The sequence below is a fragment of the Dipodomys spectabilis genome, unplaced genomic scaffold (assembly GCF_019054845.1).
Source record: "Dipodomys spectabilis isolate Male_0828 unplaced genomic scaffold, ASM1905484v1 ptg000054l, whole genome shotgun sequence".
In the NCBI taxonomy this organism is placed as follows: domain Eukaryota; kingdom Metazoa; phylum Chordata; class Mammalia; order Rodentia; family Heteromyidae; genus Dipodomys; species Dipodomys spectabilis.
The window spans coordinates 22790750-22812166 of NW_024870731.1; the positions used below are offsets into that span (position 1 = coordinate 22790750).

The following is a 21417-nucleotide window of genomic DNA, read 5'->3' on the forward strand; positions in this document are numbered from 1 at the left end:
AGAGGCTATTAGCTCTGCTTCCATTCTCCAGTCAATCATCATTCTCAATTATTAATCAGTTGAAGTATTGCCAAGAAGTTTTCAGGCCTCTCTCCAAAAGTATAAAGTAGACATTTTCAGGAAAACAATTAACCATTTTATTCATCTAGAAGCTGTAGAATTTATACACAGGATGATTCCTATAGGATTTTTGTTTTGTTTTGTTTTGCCTTTTGGATGCTGGGGAGGTAAAAAAAAATAGGTCTCAATGAACCTTAAATATAAATTCTATCATTTCACAATGACTGGCTGTTGCAAAATGCTAAGTTTAAAAGAGATATACTACAATACATCCTGACCAGTTAGTTCATCATTTGCAAGATTGACCCTAATAGTATGAAACTCCTTTGATCCTTTCTGGCAAGTAATCAATTGTTACCAACTTTATTTCCCCATGATGGATTTTTTGTGAAGAAGAAGAACAATGGTTCCTGCTCTCTTAGTGCTTACATTCTAGTGAAAAAGAAACACAAATAGAAAAAAAAGGGAAGTAAATAAGGTACCAGTAGCTCATGCCTGTGATCCTAGCTACTCAGGAAGCTAAGATTTGAGGATTACAGTTCTAAGCCGGCCCAGGCAGGTAAGTCCATGAGACTCTTATCACCAACTAACCACCAAAAACTGGAAGTGGTGCTATGGCTTAAGTAGTAGAGTGCAAACCTTGAGCTCTTGCTCAGGGATAGTGCGCAGGCAGAGAGTTCAAACCCCACAACAGACCAAAAAAAAAGAAGCAAATACAGGAAACAAAAGAATATTTTATAGAAGAAACAGCAACAATGAAAAATAGCTAAGATACAGAAAGGATTAACTGAGATGTTAGGAAAGATTTCAGAATTGAGAAGTGATCACCCCTCTATTAGGAAAATCCTTCAAATGAGAATCTCATTTACAATCAAATTCAAAATATGAATATAGCACAGAGAAAAAAATGATATTGGCTCTGGACATCAATTAACATCTGAGACTAAAATGTCCAGTGACACTATTTCTGTCTTTCATGATAGGCACACAATGTTCCACTATAATTATTACAAATACGGAGGGGGTAATGTCTAAACAAGAGGTATAATATATATTTTACCTTATTACTCTCATTTAACGTTCACCAAGATTTCCAACTTAAACTTAAGGATAGTAGTATCCTCTGCGGCTAAAATTATGATTTCCCTTGTCTCTCTCTCTCTCTCTCTCTCTCTCTCTCTTTCTCTGGGTAAGCAATATCTGTTATCTTAATTTCAACCGTATCTTTTGACAGATGCTTATGCATATATTTTATATTTTAATAATTTTATCAATGAAAATGGGAGCCCAGGACAATTAAACATCTTTTAATTTTAATGACTGTAGAGATTTACCTGACCTATCTAAGCTTTAGAAACATTTTCTTTGAAGGTATAGCCCCATATCATATCAGACTACATTAAACAATTTTCATATGTGAAATCTTTGAAACTGTATGTATGCATATAATTTTGTTGACTTAATTTTAAAATTACTTAAAATTTATCAGTAATCATCATGAAGTTTCACTAATTTTTAAGTAGAAAAGCTAATTTATAAATGCTTCTAAAAGTAGATGTTTACATATTACATTTGATAATTAATAACAATGGTATAAAGTTCCATTTTTGTTGATATTTCATTAGTTGTGAAATTGTTCTGATCTGGCAATTTCTCCATACCCTAAAACCAACATATTTTTTTTCCTCTTTTAGTTTCCAATATTTTTATAAGCCAAGCAAAACTCACTGGATGTAATCATTAGTTCATGGCATACCAAGATCACAGGGGCTGTATTGTGTGTGTGCATTCTTAGGTCTTACATGGCCCTAGATGTACTTGCCTGACAAAGTAATGATGTTATTAGAACCATGAGTGATTTCCATTACAATCAAATGAAGATGAATCAAAATCTTTATTGAAAACAAAATTCTTCCCTGAATCTATTGTCATTTGTACATTATCTTCTGAATTTCTATTCAACATGTTTTATGATGAAAATCTTATTCCTTCAGCAAGGTCTCAAAGCTTAGTGCATAAGAATCACATTTGTTCAATGTGTTAAATACAATTTGGGGAGGGACCACACCAAACAATGAAGCTTGTAGCTGGCGAGATGAATTTTGACTTGAGCTAGTGGACAGCTGGAGTCAACTTGGGTCAGTCTCTCTCAACACTGGCTCACATTAGGATTATCTGGAGCTCTTTTTAAAAACAGTATTACCATCCCTCCATTGATTCTGATCTATTCAGTTTGGGGTGGAGCATAAGCATTGGTATTTTTTTAAGTTATTATACAAAGCAATTTCTAAACATCAGTAGCCTTAAAGGCATAAGCTGTCAGAAAGGATTAACAACCCACTAAAGTGATGGCAAACCCTAAACCATAAAATGCAAACTCTGAAGGAGAAACCTAGCAAGACTAAAACCCAAATGGATCTTTGGATTCCCAGTTTGTTTCAGTCCCAACACATCTAAATTGAGCTTACAGTCATAGCACAAAAAAGTGAGCCCTTCCTTCCTCTTGGTTTTCATCTGCTGGCAGAATGATTTAGTAGCTCTATTATAAGAGCAAGTCCATTATAATTACAGTGTTTGAATTACAAACAAACAAGAAAAATTCAGAAGGAATAGTCCTTTAATCACAACTATAAAACAGAACAATTTCTAGATGCCTTTAAAAGCGAACTCTAAAATATTAATAGTAAGCTCTCTAGTCCTTTGATTCTTGATTCTTTCCCATAAGAGCAACACTACACATTTTTTCAATTAAGCAGTTTGACAACCTGAAGAAACTCATAGCACATGATTTAATGAACATATACTACATATGCATGGCAATTGGTAAACTGACAAATGAATTTATTCACTCCAAACTGATGAGAATGGCATGCATTTACAAAAAGGGTTTTCGGGTCTCTTTTCATTAGAAAAAAGAAAAAGCTATACAGTTGAAGACATTTAAGTATACTGGCAAAGCAGTGAACATAGCTTTCTGTCACTTTTTCAAAATATAGATCTTAAAGGTTCTCTGACACCACTGGGGGCTAGGTGGAGATTTCTTCACCACAGCCCCATTGGTGAGTTCACAGTGGGTGAATTCTAACCCAGAAGGTGCCAGTTCTTCACATTGACCACTATATACACTGAATTATTTTTAGAAACAATGCAAGTCGTTACATCATTATTCAATGTTTCAAAAAAAGTTAGTATACTAGAAAAACATGGACTTTAGACAGAAAGACACAGATTCAAATTCTGAAAGACACTTAAAATTTGGCCTCAGTCAAATTCGTTCCATATCCTTTGTAAAACATAAGACACTAACACCTACTCTGTATTGAGAATACCATCAAAAACCTTCCTGGAAGTTCCTGTCAACAGAAGCACTTAAATAAGTAGCAACTAGTTGATCCACAGAAGTTCAGAGTTCTAAACACAGTGAGTGACAGTCTGACTCTCCCAAGATTTCTATATGAGCCTTTATCAGGGTTATAGGAGAAGCAAGATGTAGGCACAAATATCATCTATCAAGCACCTGAATGGTAATCATTATTAGCCTCTTTTTATAATAAGAAAGAAATGAGAAGACATCTTAAACATGTTTAGACATGTTAACTTTTAACTTTTCTGATAACAAGCATTGGAAATTTCCTTCATGTGTCTCTTTGTTCTGCCTGAAAGAGAACACAATAAACTCTCATGTTCAATGTATACTTACAACTCTATTAATTAGCATTTGAGGTTAGCGGGTTTCTTCCCTAGCTTTCTATGTATATATTAGTAATTTTAGTTAATGTTGGCTATAAGCTACTACAGCTGAAGTAGACATTTCTCAGCTAGCTGGAAAGAGAACCACAACAAAGCAACAAAGATTCTAGGCTAAGATTTGTCAATACAATATGAACATGACATAGAGAGACCAGAAGTGGTAGCTCATATCGGCAAATCCTGCTACTTGGGAGGTAGAGATTGGGAAGATCATGGTTCAACGCCAGCTTGGGCAAAAAGTTGTGGAAGATCATGATCTAAGCCTGGCCCTACCCCCATTTCCACTCCTAAAAAGACAAGATCCTACTGGAGAAGTAACTAAAGCAGAGTAAGTAAGTAAGGCTCAAGCAGAGCCTTGAGTTCAAAAACCCCAGTTGAGCAGAGCAACAGAAATTAAAAGTAGATAAAATCAAAGTTAATCCACTGTTGTAACAGGTGGTGCAATTCTCATTTCACAGGGTATACAGAAATCTAAGCAAGTTTCCACAGTTTCTAAATTCTTACTATAAACAAGTAGAAAATACAGTGCTCCATCAGAATATATACACCTTTAATACCCAGGCACTGGTGACTGACATCTATAATTCTAGCTACTGAGAAGACTGAAATCTGAGGACTGCAATTCGAAGCCAGCCTAAGAAGGAAATCTATGAGACTCTAACCTCCAATTAAGTAACACTCCCCACTAAAAATGCTGGAAGTGGAGTTGTGGCTCAAGTAGTAGCCTTAAACAAAAAACAAAAACTCAAGTATATAAAGCAGCCAGGTTCTGAGTTTAAGTCTTGGGTAGGAGCACACGCATGTGCATGCACTCACGCGTGCGCAACCCCCCGCCACACACACACATAAGTTCATAGTTTCTAATGTGCCTAATTCAAACCCTGGGTCTATCTCTATGTGAATAGAAAGCTTTTACTTTTTTGCCATTAGCCATATCTAAGACAAATGACACATACCACTGAAAGGTTCATTTCTTCTCTAGGGTATCCATGAAGGTAACATAGATGCACAAATGCATAGTCTAATTGAAACAAATCAATGGTTTTTCTTTACAAGAAATGATGAAATACAGTGGGAGAGGCTCTGGACATAAACTTGGATTTAGAGAGTATCCACCAGTTAGTTTCCTGGCCTTGATCAACACACTGAACCTGACTGAAACCAATGAGTAGTTCTGAGAATTTATGTAAGAATTGTAAGCAAGGGACACATCTAAAATTTTAACATGTAATACAGCCAGAGCACCAACCAGAATGGACTTACTAGCTGTTCTGGCACGTAAACTTTCTAGGATTAAACATGAATTTTTCTAGGATTAAACTATGATGGAATCAAGTTGATCTCTAGATTGTGGGAGGTGATGAACCATATGCATGGATTAAATGTAAAAACACTTATTGTAAAGCATTGTGATGGAAAGGGTATCAGTAGTTAGTGACCCCAAGATAGCCATAATCTCCAACAACTTCTCCTCCTCCTCCTCCTCCTCCTTCTCCTTTTCCTCCTCCTCCTCCTCCTTCTATTATTATATATTAATTTTCTTCAAGCAGTTGTACAAAGGAGATTCAATTCAACATATCAAATTACAAGGACAATGTATTTTTTTAGCCTTCATCAAGTTTCCATTCTATGATTTGACTAAACAGCTGTTTGTTAAAATGACAAGTTACTTGTATTTCTTGACTCACAACTGAAAGAGTCCTCAAAAATGTCTACACTCATAAATATGTAAAACAGATCTCCATTAGAATTTATCAGGTGCATACTCAACTATAATTCTTGTATATTCTTAAGAAAATAGTCCCTTTGCTTTTGCTATTGTGAAATGTTCTTTATTTCTAATTATTTTTGTCCTAACATTTGTGTGATATTAGCATGGACACACAGGACTTCTTGTGAGTTTCCATGATATGCATTTTTCCCAATTGAAATTAACCTGTATCATTATATTTAAACACATCTCTTTGAAGAATATAGATGATCTTGATTTTTAAAATACATTCTACTACATTTACCCTTTAAAAAGACGGTATGGTCCATTAATGTTTGGTATAATTACTGATATGGTTCTATTTAGAGCTATAAATTTATTATTTGTTTTGTCATTTTGATTCTTGTTCCTCTCTTCTGAAATACTCTTAGATCATTTTTAAAAATTAGGATTTTATTTTATCTATTGATTTTTTTCCAATGACTTCTGGTGGCCAAAGCCTACCATTTTGATCTTTCCAAATACCCTTAAAATTTCATACTACCTCACATAAAATTTTAAAATCTTTCAATGATCAAAGTCCATCTCCAACCCCTCTCCCCACTTCTTTATACTGTAATAGTTATGTGTAGCATATCCATACACATTAGAGTACAAACACCACAGGACATAGGTCCTCTGGATTTTAAACATTTCAATACAGAAAAATGATCTTTTTATAATAACAGGCTATTTTTTCATTCCTTCTAGAATTAGGATTATATATGATGGTATCTCTCTTAAACCTGAATAACTTTCTTTAATATTTCTAATGGTACAATCTGCAAGCAATAAATTCTTTTCAGTTTCTTTTATTTGAAAATGTCTTTAAGTTGTCTTCATTCTCAAGATATTTTTACTTTGCATAGAATTGTGATTTTGTATTGACACAAAGTCAAATTCTTTCTTGGTCCTTCTCCTTTCTCTGCTCCTGTACTTTAAAAAAATTATGTCATAGGCTGTAGGTATGGTTCAAGGGGTAGAATGCCTGCATATTAAGTGCAAGGCCCTGAGTTCCTGCCCTAGTACCAAGAAAAATGTTCCCCATCCTTGTATTTTTTCCAGTCTCTATAACTTCTGATAAGAAGTCAGTGTTGATTCGTTTAAAGCATTTTCCTCTGAAAAGAACAATTGAGCCATTTTATTCTGGCTACTATCAAGGTACCTGAGGCTCAATTAATTATTTTTTCTGTTCAAGTGCACATTTTTTTGTGTGTGCTTCAAAAAGAAATGTTCTATGGATCTGTCTTCAGGTTCAAGAGCACTTTTATTGGTTACCTCCAATTGCTGTGAGTCTACTCAGTGAATTTTAATCTCAAATATTGCATTTTCAGTTCTATAATTATTTGTTTTGGCTTTGTATTGGGTTGCTTATTGGCTTTTGTGGTGCTATTGATTGAACTCAGGGCCTCATACTTGCTAGGCAGGTATTCTATTATTCAAGTCATGCCTCTAGCTCTATTTTTGCTGTAGTCACTTTGGGGACTACATGGCTGGACCATGATTCTCTTGTTGACACTTTTCCTAGATGGCCATGAATCAGTGTACACTGCTGTCAGATGGGATGAGGGTCTCATGGTAGTCTATGCTGTTTGTGTAGATTATCCTTGAAGCAAGGTCCAGTTTCTTGCTTTTGAGTAGTTAGGATTATAAGCAAGAGCCATCATCCCCAACTTCTTTTTTATATTCTGCATTTATCATTCCTTACTCAGTCAAAGTATATTTTCCTGATCTTCATAGAACCCAGTTATTACTACTTCAAAATCTTTGTCCAGTAATCCTTACATTTGGGGGACTGCTCAAAATTCCTCAACATTGCTCATACTTTGTTGGCTCTACATATATCACACGATTGAATGTCATGGTGTGAAAAGTCTGAATTCATTTTCAATTCTCTGATGACTATTGATTTATCTGTTTCAGCCAGCAATTAATTTGGTTACGTTCAAATTGAAAGCATTCTCCTGGGCAGTAGCTCAAATCTCAGATCAGTTCTTTCATTTTGAACTGTGTTAATCTGTTTCTACGCTTTACATGAATTACTCAGGCAACAGCCTAAACTGTTTATACTACAGAATTAGGAGCTTCCCTTCTCTGCCTCTCTTCTTCCAAGATTCTAAGCTCATGGTCTAGTGGTTGTCAGGGACCTGCCCTTTCCACTGGGTCTTCAAAGCTAAAAGATGGAAGGGTTTTGTTTTGTTTTGTTTTTACTGAAGATTAGCTATCTCAAATGAAATAAACGATACAAAAATAGGCAATTCACAGAGCACTGGCGCAGGCTTTCAACTTTATCTTCATCTATTTTCTCATCCAGTGATAGTTAATTTTGCTTCTTTGTGTATTTGTTGTTGTTGTTCTTATTATTTGATTATTCTTTTATTACTAGAAATGGAACCCATGGCCTCATGATGCTAGGTAAGTGCTTTCCTGCTGAGCCATATTCCAGTCCTGGTTTTAGTTTTAAGAAGAAAAAGAAGTCGGACTCAGGGATACCTTGATCATTTTACCAACTACATGAAAATATGTGGAACAAAAGCACAGTATAAAGTTAAATGATAAAGTATCAGTCAGATTTGACTCTTAGCCTGGCTGTGTTCAATTTCAAAGTCATATATTTTGTGCAGAATCTACCAAAGATTATCAAAAGATTATCTCCCAAAGACTATCTACCAGGTATTCTGACACAATGTTTTTACCTCACGTTGGGGTCTCAGATATTTCTATATCTTATCTCACTGAAAGCAGCAATAGGTAATATTCTAACAGAAATAAAGTATTAAAACTCCTTCAATAGTACCCGAAGTTAATAAGTACACATTTCCTTTGAATAATAATCATTATTGCATCCATTTCTGCATGCAAGATACCTTTCTAAACCACTTTACATAAATCATCATTTAATCCTTCATAACCATTCTATGAGGTGGTTCCTATAATTATCCTCATTCTATAAAGGAAGAGTCCAGACTTCAGAGAAGTTAAGTGAACTGTCTGAGATCAAACAACAAATAGCAGAAATCTTAGAGAAAAAGAAAACTGCAAAGAGGATATACTTGAAATCATTAGGAACATGCCCTTTATTGTAAGCAGAAAGAAATAGTCATTCTAAACACAGAGGAATAAGTGAGATTTCTAAAGCCTGAATATAGTCCAAAATCCCTCCCTCTCATAATTGCTGATAACAAAATGCTACCCTTTCAGATATATATTTTATATTGACAGCATTCATGTTAAAAAGAATCTTGCTTCAGGGTTTACAGGACTAAACAGAGCAACAATAACAAAAATATCAAGCCACTACATGCAAAATCTCACAGTAGGAATGCACATAATACCAGTGCTCCATTTCAAGTCATTGTATTTATTACTTTTAATCCTTTTTCCCAGGGAAAGGCTCTTGATAGGCAACTGACTCACTAGGGCTAGGCACTTAGCAAGTAGAGATGCCTGCTTTATCCCTCCAAAACCTGGGTTTAGTGAAGGATGCAGCAATGTCTCACAGATTTAAAAATTCTAGGGGCAAATCGGTCCAACTTCATAAGCTTTGCCTACATAAAGTCATGGGTTTCAAATGAGAGAAAAGGAAGGCAGGGCCAAGGATAAGTAAGCATGCAATGCAAAATAGACAACACTGAGATCTTCCTGAAAGCTAGACAAGGAGTATAGCATTTTGGACGTGGGGAGGACATAGACTATTCAATAGATGCAGATTTCCTGTTTGGTGAGAACCTAGGATTTCCCATAAGGGGAATATATTGGCAGACAAAAGAATGATAGGAAAGAAGAGGAGTATAAGATCATGTCATCTGCAAAGTCGGGGAGTTTTTGCTTCATCTTTCCCTATTTAAATCCCCTTTATGTTTGCATCTTGTCTTATTGCTCTTGCCAGGCATTCTAATACTAAATTAAAGAGAGTGGACATCCTTGTCTCATTCCTGAATTTAGATGAAATGGCTTTAGCTTTTCGTCATTAAGGAACATAGGTCCCATGGTTTCCCTTATCTGCAATGACTAGTATATGTCTGGGACAAGCAGAAGAGGTCAAAAGCTATGTATAACCTGATACTAAGCAAAATGAACCCCAAGATAGGGACACAAGAGATTTTATATTTCTTGTTGTTATTTTTAATGTACTTATAAGGTACTGTGTGGGGTTTTTTTGTTTCTTTGTATGTTCTTCCCCCATGGTACAACCCCTGTTGTCATTGTATTTGATTCTGGTGCCCTGCATCTTGTATACACATTTTTCTAATTTGGGGAGGGGAAGGCAAATAACAAAATGCTGAAATAAGGATACAGGAAGACCCATCGTAACAATGAGATGTACAAGACAGTATGTTGAAAATGAACTTTACAACTTTCCAGGGGGGGAGGATTTGGGAAGGTGGGGAGGAAAGGGATGGTAGGGGAAAAATAAAGGAGGGGGTAACAATGCTTAATAGGATATAGACTCATTACCTTGCTCATGTAACTGTAACACCTCTGTACAGTATCTTTACAATAAAAAAATATATTAAGAAAATAAAGGAAAGGAGTAGTTCCATGAGGGTAAAGTTAAATGAACATAACCAAATAGGCATGGTGATGCATAGCTATAATTCTAGCACTTGGAAAGCTGAGGCAAGAAATATCAATTTCCAGACTAGCCTGAGCTAGAAAAATCCTGCTTCAACAAAATTAAAAGAACAACAAATAAGCAAGCAAGCATACACATTTACCCTGTGCTGAAGAAATTACCAGATTAGTATTACAACAGGAAAAGTTATGATACCTTTCCTGACCAACTATAAGCATCACAATCACAATCCTATAACGAAAGACAGTTAAGAGAAATTTTTAACAGATGTATCTAATTCATGTGACATAAGATACTTCAGAAATGAAACCCTACAGGTTTGATCCATTTTTATGCTTTGATTTAAAAAAATAACTAGCCACTTAGAAATGTAATTGAACACAGAAGTTATGAATTAAGGTAATGGACTAAGAAGAAAAAGCCAGAAAGGCCTATCAGTTTATATTTTTTGTTGGTCTTTCTGTGTGGCCAAGATTCCTTTTTTTCCAGGTACAGCACAAGACCCTTTCTGGAATGAGGGAATGTAGGACCTACTATCAGACAAGCAAGGTAAGAAATAGAATTTTTGTACAGTTTACCCTTACCCAAGAAATTTTCACAAGAAAGTTAGAGTAATATTTCTCGGTTTTATGGCTGGCTTTGAAGAAGGGAGATTCTAGTTTCTACAGACTGTGGTGAGGAAGAATGGGGAGCAGGAAAAATCAGAATGAGACTGCTTCTGAGCCCCTGCCAATGTCCTTCCATTCAGAGTACACAATATGCCAAGCTCCATTCTTTGGAGGATGCTTTTCTAAGCACTGACAGTATGCTTGTTTTCCTTTATTGCTATAATTTTGTAAAAGATACATATTTAACTTATCCATTGAAACTATTCAAAGATGTATAAAAGGCAAGTAATCCCCAAACCATTTTAGAAGGTAGGTCTCATGGGAGAAACCTCCTTCTGTTGCTATTTCTTTTCAATTCCACCATCATGCTCAAAGCCATGTATGGCACAACACTTGACTTTGTAACTATTTCATCTTCTTTTACACACAAAAAATATTAAATATGTGTAACTGTCTGACTGGGGGGGGGGACAATATAATGGCCTGTCAATCAGGTAACAGTTAAGCTACACTTCACAAAAAGAGAAGGTAATGCTTCTTTCAGAAAGTCAAGTCATCACTCCTTCATTTAACTGACATAATATTTATACTCCAATTTTAAGCTGGGAGCTACAAATAGAAATCGAGAGAGGGTAAATTCTCTAAGGGAATCTAGCTTTGACACATTACCATTTTAAAAGCTCTGTTTTGTATATAAAGGGGGTGTTACTAGTGTTATAAGGATGTCTATAGGTCAGTTATGTCATATGCTTAAAAAAATTAAAACTTAAGCCAACACTACCTTTCAGACCACTGCTGTGTCTCCGTCGATCCCACAGCTCAGGCTGCAGAGACTTTCTGCAACAGGGGCAAAGCCAAGAGGTCGTCCTAGGACACCTATACCAGGAACAAGAAATCCAGAGGATTATTTTAGGGGTGGACCAGACAGCTTCCAGGTACAACTTCATTAGGAACATTCACTGTGAGTACTGAGCTGGCATCAGTTAAAGCTTGGGTGCAATTTCAGAAGGCTCATCATTACTGTGCAGAAGAGTGATGTGACTCAGGGAAACTTAAGTAAGTCATAGAGGACCACACAAAGGAAGTAGCAGGAGGACAATCTCCACCTGCAGAAATGCACAGTTTAGAAACTGAGGCGTTCATTGTGTAAACACATGATCCAGACCTGAGAGTCTGGTATAAAAGATTCCTTCCTGGCTTTGTGGTGTTCTATGACAAATCCTCTGATGAAGCAATTGTGGGCCACTTTACTTCCTTTCCTTTGGCACCCTAGTATCCACTAAAATCTGAAGGAATATTACCAGGGAGAGTTGGCCTAAATTTGCATCCTAGTATTGAACTGTTTCTGTGACCTGTATAGCTCTTCAACTCTATTGATCTTCACATCCACCTCTGTCAAATGAAGGGTACTTTTTTGTCTAAATGAGGATCAAATACCAAGTATAGTTTCTGGAACATGTTACACAAATTGAGGCCACCATACTCCCATCTTATTTGCAAAGATCTCTCTAAAGCAGAGAAGTGACAAAGAAGCCAAAGAGGTCTCATTGCTCATAAATCACTCTAAGACATAGTACTAATTCCTCACCTGGTAAGCCTCTTTTCTGCTCTAATTGTTACCTCAGTATACTATTCTTGGAAATTAAAAAAATACATCAGAATAATGAACATCAATTCATTCTCTAAGATTTTGCTTAAGGGCCATTGTTTCCCTTTTTTAAATCAAATAACTTTGGATCATGTCATCTTATTTAGTCTGCTCAAGTCTGTAACCAGAAGCATTGCAATCATTCTTTCAACAAATATTTATGAAGATTATACTGAGATATATCAAGTCCCAGTCGTTATAGTAATGAAAATATAGTCCTATATCCTTCTGTCTGGTTGCCTACATTCTAGTGAGGGAAGACAGATAAACAAAATAAATATGCAAAATACATGGTTGCTAAATAGTGTTAAGTGCTATGAAGAAACAAGTAGAAAGGGAAATCATGTTATAGGTTGAACTATGTTCCCCTTGCCTTTCAGAAAAAAAAATGTTGAATTTCTGATCACTAATAAAATTTCTGATCCTAAATAAAATCAGAACATGATTTTATTGAATATGTAAAAAGTTAAGTTGATGTCATTCTAGAATAGGATGGCCCTCTAATCCAATATTTCTGGTGAACTTGTAAAAAGATGACACTTTTCCAGACAACAGTGGCTCATACCTGCAATCCTAGCTACTCAGAGGGATTATGCAAGAAAGGCATTTAAATATGAGAGTATAGATGTTTCATAAATAATATCATGTGAATATTAAAGCAAAAAGGAAAATTAAGAGTATATATGCATTGTAGATACACACACATATGTGTCTGTTACAGTATAAACAATGGACAGGTCAAGTATATTTCAAATTTATGATAGGGAATTTTGGCTAAGGTTACAGGTAGGAGATAAGGAAATAAGGAAAGGACAAGTCATGTTATTTAAAAGAGAATATAGTTATCAATAATTTTTGAAAGAGAAGAACAACACTGGAAGCAAGTCTGAGCCATCCAAAAGAGATCTTTATTATTGGGTAATAGAAATAAAAGCCAGGTGCTAGTGGCTCACATCTATAATCTTAGCTACTCAGGAGGTTGAGATCTGATGATCGAGGTTCAAAGCCATCCTGGGCAGGAAAATCCATGAGACTCTTATCTCCAATTAACCACCAGAAAACTGGAAGTGGAGCTTTGACTCAAAGTGGAAGAGTATTAGCCTTGAGCAGACAAGTTCAGGGACAGTACACAGGCCCTGAGTTCAAGCCCCATGACCAATAAAGATAACAAAAAAAGAAAAGACTTTGTTATACTTACATTTAAAAAAAATTTGATGGGCTGGGAAGGTAGCTCAGTGATAGAGTGTTTGCCTTGCATGCACGAAGCCCTGGGTTCAATTCCTCAAAACCACATAAGTAGAAAAAGCCACTGTGGCTCAAGTGGTAGAGCACTAGCCTTGAGCTGAAGAGCTGAGGGACAGCGCCCAGGCCCTGCGTTCAGGCCCCATGACTGACAAACAAAAAAAATTGAAAATAAAAAGGAGAAAAGGAGGGAGCAAGAGAAGGATGGAAGAAAAGGTAGAAAGGAGAGATAGAGAAGTAGGAAGGGAGGGAGTCAGGAAGGGAAGAAGAGAGAGGGATGGAGGGAGGGAGCTTATCACCACTTCTGGGGTGCATTTAAGCTGCTCACAGGTGGTTGGTTTCCTGAGGATAAATTTCAAAACTATTTTTTGTATTGCTTTTTTATTTTGGTTGCTTCGTCTCTGTGCTGTACTGAGATCAAACCCAGGGCCTTATGCATAGTAGGTATGTGTTTTGCCACTGAGCTACACCCTCTTGTCCCATAACTATGCTTTGATAATCAGTGAGACAATGATTCCTCCTCGGCTGTCATAGCATGGAGGACTGAATTTAATTTCAGCCAGCAGAGGGAACCATCTGTCATTTGGAAGGACAAGGAGTCCTCTGCCAGGGGACACCAGAACACTACCAGCAGCCGTCACCTTCAGCATATCCCACACACCCCTGAAGCCACCAATACCACAGGAAAGAAACAATACACAGTTACAAAATGAACCCACAGACATCTTTTCAACCTTTCTAAAAAGCACACTGCAATTTTCTAGAATCCAGGGAACAATATGCTTGATTAGTTCTTCAGCAGCCTTAACAATTTTGCTTTTTCATATTTCTATCCTTGCAGCAAGTTAGTCATTAACCTCACATGTTCTAGGCATTGAGATGAGCTTTTCCCCCTACAAAATGGAACCTTTGCTTTCAAAAATGAATTTGCTTTAGGATAATTCATTTTGGCCATTACTAATCAAAGCTGCTCTCTGAGCCAAGAAGGTCATTCTTTAAAGAGGCTGGACTTGGGGAAAATGCTTCTTGTCTTTCTAGAGGCAGAATTTATGAAGAAAAAAGCTTACAGGAAAGTTCACTAATCATGAAATGAAACGCTGACCTGAACACTCCCTTTGAGACAATTATTATTTGTTTAAAAATGCCTTATTTGAAGACTTACTTGGGAGGCCCTAGATTTTTAGAAAATTGTAAGCCTAACCCTTTAAAGAAAAAAAATATGGCAATCCTCCAATTATTATTTTTTTGCTACTAGAAAGCAGAAGGTACAATCAAATGCTGGATTTTCCTTAACTGCTTGCCTACCCCCCCCCACCCTGCCTCCAGCCCTAATATTTAAATATCATCAGTTTGTGTTTTGTATCCTACAGATGGGGTTTAGATTGGTTTGAATCAAGAAAAAAAAACCAGGTAGAAGGGGAATTTCAGGAAGAAGTTACAAATGTAAATGTGTTATTTTGTGTCTCTTAATTTGGGGGATGGTAAACACGATTCCACACAGGGAAATTAGACTTTTCAGGGCTAATACTATAGGGAATCATTTAATTTGTCTGCCCAAGTAATCATCATAATATGGCTACTGTGCACTGCAGTACAGACCGAGTTTTCAATTTCAAATGAACACATGAAGTACGTAAGTCCTTATGGACTGAGCTGCAGCAAAGGCTGGTACACTCAGCAAGGCTGTGCACCAAAAGAGGCTGGTTGCAGAAGACAATAAATGGGAAGAATCATATGGCCTCTGGTTTTCCATTTTCTATTTCTAGATAAAAAGACCACTGGAGCCTCACAATGAACCTAAAGCTACTTTCAGTTATCACAGGGAACTTGTCGCATTTCCGGGACATTAGGACACCATCAATCATAAACCTGAAAAAGCTGCAGCAAAGCAGCACAGGGACATCCTTTTGCATTGTGGTTAAGGACATGGGTTTGAATCCTGGATTTTAACAGTTACCTGGGCATGACTATCCAAATCTTAAATCTCCATGCTCACTTTCCTCATTGAGAAATGGAGCTAATCATTCTGACTACTTAATAAAGTTATGAGGAGATTCACTGAGATAATTTACATGTTAGAATTTAACACAGCGGTTACCACTACCTCTTATCATCATCACAGCTATCATCATTATTAAACAGTATCTTCATTTTCATTCATTATCCCCCTTTCCCTTCAAAGTTCATTTAAACAGGACTCAACTCATTGTTTAGTAATTAATTATTTTCATTCATTTAATGAAGTATATATTTTATGTACATTTAAGAAATGTCAGCACTATGCTAGGAGCTAGGTACGAAGGTGATCAAAACCTGAAAGCAATTCAAGGAGACAGACATGAGTGGAAGATACCCACAGGGAGTGAACTCTTTCTAGTTGTACGCAGAGCTTAGAAGGAGCAGATCAGCCTAAGACAGACTAAAACAAACGAGGTAAGTTAAACTTGCGGCCTAGAACAAGAGAATGAGACAACCAAGGCATCAAAGGAAGGCTTTTTAGGGGAAGAGAATAAACTTTCAAAGACATGGCTGTTACTGAAATCTGGTACAAAGCTACAGTGAAGGCTTGCATCATTGCTGGAATATATGTCAAGTATGAAAAATATGCCAGGCACAGTGCATGAACTGTAACCTCATTCTTATCTCCTAATACCTAATCCTCTGTTTATACCCCACAAGCGAGGTACCAATGGCTCACTCAAGAGGCTGAGATCTGAGGATGGTGGTTCAAAGCTAGCCTGGGCAGGAAAGCCCATGAGACTCTTATGTCCAATTAACCTCCAGAAAATCAGAAGTGGTGCTGTGGCTCAAGTAGCAGAGCATTGGCCTTGAGCTGAAGAGCTCAGGTCCAGTTTCCAGGCCCAGAGTTCAAGCCCCACAACCAACAAAAAAGAAGGAAGGAAGGAAGGAAGGAAGGAAGGAAGGAAGGAAGGAAGGAAGGAAGGAAGGAAGGAAGGAAGGAAGGAAGGAAGGAAGGAAGGAAGGAAGGAAGGAAAAAAAATGCTCCACAAAGCTGGCCACCCCTGGCTCATTCCTATCATCCTTGCTACTCAGTAGGCTGAGATCTTAGGATCAAGGTTCAAAGCCAACCCTGGGCAAAAAGGCTGTGAGACTCATCTCCAATTAACCAGAAAAAAAAGCTTGACGTAGAGCTGTGGTTCAACTGGTAGACTGCAAAAAAAATACACTACAATAAACTACTAAGTCCCATTTTTTGTTCTTATCTCAAAAAGCTGGTTCCAAATGCAAGAAAAAGGCTAAAATGTTTCACCTATAAGAAATGTATGTTGTATTGGCCTTAAAGGCCAATATACCTACACCAAAACTAGCTCAGTACATCATCCTACTGGCTTCCACATCTAATTCCTGGCTGGTTGTTACATAATTTGCATATCACTTTTGATTGAATCAACAGTTCCAATCAACAGTTTCACATAGCTGATCAAGAAAAACAAAGAAGTTTTTCCAGAGCCTTCATCATAAAGGGGTGTTAGATCTTGTCAAATGCTTTTTCTGCATCTATTGAGAAAACCATGTGGTTTTTATCCTTGTTCTTGTTGATGTATTGAATTATATTAATTTATTTGCATATATTGAACCAGCTTTGCATCCCTGAAATGAATCCTGTTTGGTCGTGGTATATGATTTTTTTGGATGAATTGTTCAAGTCAATTGGCCAAGACTTTGTTGAGAAATGTTGTATCAATGTTCATCAAAGAAATGGATCTATAGTTCACTTTCTTTGATGAGTCCCTGCCTGGTTTTGGGATGAGGGGTGTGATGGCTTCATAGAAAGAGTTGGGTAGTGAACTTTCTCTTTCAATTTCACCTCACCTCAGTTAAAATGGCTATAATCAAGAACTCTAATAACAACAGATGCTGGAGGGGATGTGAACAGAAGGGAACCCTACTGCATTATTGGTGGGAATGTAAACTTGTTCAACCACTTTGGACAGCAGAATGGAGGTTCCTCAAAAGACTACACATAGAGCTCCCCTATGACCCAGCAATCCCACTTTTGGGCATCTACCTGAATGATCACAAACAAGACCATACCCCCAGCACAACTATGTTTATTGCAGCATTATTTACCATAGCTAAGATATGGAACCAACCCAGATGCCCCTCAGTAGATGAATGGATCAAGAAAATGTGGTATATATACACAATGGAATTGTATGCCTCCATCAAGAAGAATGACATTGCCCCATTTGTTAGGAAATGGAAAGACTTGGAAAAAATTGTATTAAGTGAAGTAAGCCAGGTGCAAAGAAACATAGGTCCCATGGTTTCCCTTATTTACAATAACTAGTATAATAACTAGACAAGCAGAAAAGGTCAGATAAGATAATGTTAAGCGAAATGAACCCCAAGATAAGGACACAAGTGGTTTTTTTCTTTCTTGCTATTGTTTCTAACATATTTATAAGGTTCCATGTGATTTTTTTTGTTGCTTTGTATGTCCCTCCGTCACAGTATAACCCCTGTTTTCACTGTATTTGATATTGGTATAATTTGGGGTGCGGAATGGAAAAACAAATTGTTTAAATAGGGATACAGGTTGACCCATTGCAACAATGAGATGTACAAGACACTATGTCGAAAAATGAACTTTACAATTTAGGCAGGGGTGTGGGTGTGGGAGGGGGAAAATGTAGTTGTGCAGATGGGAGGGAAAGGATGGTAGGGGAAAAACAAAGGAGGAGGCAACAATGCTTGATAAGAAATGTATTCATTACCTTGCTCATGTGATTGCAACCCCTCTGTACAGTATTTTCACAATAAAAAAAACTTATTAAAAAAAAAAAGAAAGGTAAAGAAGAGAAAAAAGAGCAGAGCATAAAGGCAAGTTTCTTAAGATCTGGAAATGGTCAATATGCATTTTGTAATTTAAATTGTGCCTAACATCACACATGAATCTTTGAAGAATACAAACCTTTCCTGGATCAACTTGGGGTCCATGATGAGTAGGGACAAGTAAATCTCAGTAAGAGATAAAAAATGCCACTTCCAAATGTGCCTACAGGAGTACAGAATGTACAATGCCTAAATATGCTTCTTTTATTATTCATTTTTATGTGTGTACCAGGCTGAGAGCCGGAACTGAGGGCCTCGGAACTATCTCTGAGCTTTTTTGCACAAGGTTAATGCTCTACCATTCTAACCACAGCTACGCTTCTGGCTTTTTGGTGATTAATTCGAGGTAAGCGTCTCACTGACTTTCTTACCTGAACTGACTTTGAACCCTGATCCTCAGCCTCCCAAGAGCTAGAGTTACAGGTGTGAGGTTTCTATGCCCAGCTGGAACTGGTTATTTTGAGAGATCATAACAGCAAAGGAAGCTCTGAAGACAAAATAGAATCATCAGTTCTTGGTTGGATATGGTGTAGCACACCTCTACTTACAGCTACTCTGGAGGCAACGATCAAGAACATCCTACTTTGATGCTCGCAGGCAAAAAGTTAGCAAGACCTCATTTTGACAAATGATCTAGGTGTGATGGTATATACTTTTCATCCCATCTAGTGTAGGAAAGAAGATAATAGTTTAAGGCTGGCCAACGCAAAATAGAACTATCTAAAAAATAACTAAAACAAAAAAAGAAGAGGAAGAGAAAGGAAAAGGAGAAAGAAGAAGAAGGAGAGAGAAGGAAAAGATGAAGAGGAAGAAAGATGAGGCAACAAGGCTTGATAAGAAATGTACTCATTATCTTGCCCATGTAACTGTAACTCCTCTGTACGGTATTCTCACAATTAAAAAACATGTACATTTATAAGGAAATCTCAATTTACAAAGGTGTCTCCTGTTTCAGGAAAAGAATATGGCAAGATCTCTAAAACCTCTGATCAATCATCAATGCAAAAGATTGGGACTTACACCTACATGAGAATCCTTCCTATTTGTACCCTATTTTTCTAGGGTGTCTCTAACTGGCCTGCTCACACACCATTCATTCTTTGGTTCAGTTGGTACTGGTATTTGAGCCTAAACTGAAAGCTTTAACTTTGAGATATACGCTTATTTCTAAGCATCTCTACCCTCTACATGAAATACATACATACCATACATACATACATACACACATATATTTATTATTAAATTTCAGGGTTTTTTCCTTGTTCATTGTTCTTTTGTTGCAGAAGTCCATTCTGACTAAGGATTATGAAAGATAAAGAAGAAATAAATTCTTTTTCTGTCCACACACTACTTCTCTCTCTTCTTCCAATTACAAGGGAGATGCTAAAGAGTGGCTGAAAAGTTTAACTTGATTTTCACTGTAAAGTAGCCACAGACCAAAACATGAGAGTGGTAAGTGAACTTTAAGGTATTATTAGAATTTCAGGGAATGGGATCTTTATGATAGAATCTTTCTCCTTGCTCTAGTGCTGGTACAAACAAGAGAAATGTCATCATTTTACCTGATGTCTAAGTAATAGGAGTAAATGCTGTTTTTCTATGACAGAATGGAAACACATTCCATTTCCTAATGTTCTCTCAGTTATTTCAAAAGGAAAAAATAACTTGCTAGTCTTTTTGTTTCACCTGCACAGAGAAAATAAAGCTATAAACTAAACTATCTAGTTAACTATTGGGAAGGGGGGATCAATTTAAAAGATTCTTATTTTATCAGTACTATGGTACTATGGAATTCTTTCTTCTCAAGGCCAATCAATCCAATTTACACACACGAAACAAAATGGCAATGTCGCATTTAAGGAGGTTTTAAAAACATCTCATTTTGAGCTTCATTCGACATGTTAATAAGACTTTCTGAATTAGTCTCTGGTCACGTACTCTGGGCTGATTTGTTATAACAGCAGTAAATAGTGTTCAGCCTGCTTCAAGTAGCTTTCATCATGCTTAAATTCTCTGACAGGTGGAAAACCTTTAAGATTAAATCATTTCTGTATTCTCCTACAAAACTCTTTAGTGCTAAATAAGTCTACCACTTTACCAGCTAGTTGATAAAACCAAACAGAAAATAATATTAGGTAATGGTACTTGAGAAAATAGTTAAAAGGGAGATCCAGAAGGTAAGATTATAATGAGGAGCTTCTCAAATGGCATGGTGAGAGAAGGAGGGAGTCGCAGTTAAATAACGTATGTTTTTAAAAGGTAAGTTATTCTGTAAAGCAATTACCAAAATGTGAGACTTCCTCTCGTGGTTCTCAACCTTCAGTCTGAAAGAGAACTTCTTATAATGTTAGACTAAGAAAGCCAATTACTTCTGCACTAAGCTCCATCCTGAAACTCTAGACTTGAGAGTTCAAATAGAAAGAAAAAATACCATCTTGAAAAGTGTTCTTCTAAGTCTTCACTAGCAACTCTGACTTTATATAAATGTATACTCTAAAAAAGATGAATAAAAACTAACCCATTACATCTCAAAGTAGAGAAGGTACTGAAGAAAAAGACGCACTAGAGTTCCATTTAGAGTTTCACCATTTACAAGCTCTGAGGTTTAGATCATGTTTACAATAAAATATATAACAATAAAAAAAACTAACAATTACTGAGTACAATTACAGAGTACTTAGTATGTCAAGGACTTTCCCAATAGTAGCTAATTTGATCTTTAGAAACTATGGGAAGAAACTGTCATGACACCATGTTAAGAGAAAAACAGATTAAGAGTATGCTAGCTTTGCAACACTATGACAAACAGGGGGAAAAAAGGTTATTTGGGGAAAAAAAGATTTATTAAAGCCAACGGTGTTGTGGTTTTAGAGGTATGAGTTTCTGCTGGCTTCACCCTGCTGCTTTGGGCTGGTGACAATATAGT

At 36.6% G+C, this 21417-nt stretch overlaps 1 protein-coding gene across 2 annotated transcripts in view; it reads right to left on the bottom strand.

Moving 5' to 3' along the window:
- The window catches only part of Fhit (fragile histidine triad diadenosine triphosphatase), a 1324198-nt gene that overhangs the window by 960062 nt on the left and 342719 nt on the right, over positions 1-21417 (bottom strand). For both annotated transcript variants that reach the window (XM_042680219.1, XM_042680218.1), the window contains exon 3: positions 11526-11620. The gene's annotated coding sequence lies outside the window, so the exon portion shown is untranslated. The remainder of the gene's footprint in view (positions 1-11525; positions 11621-21417) is intronic.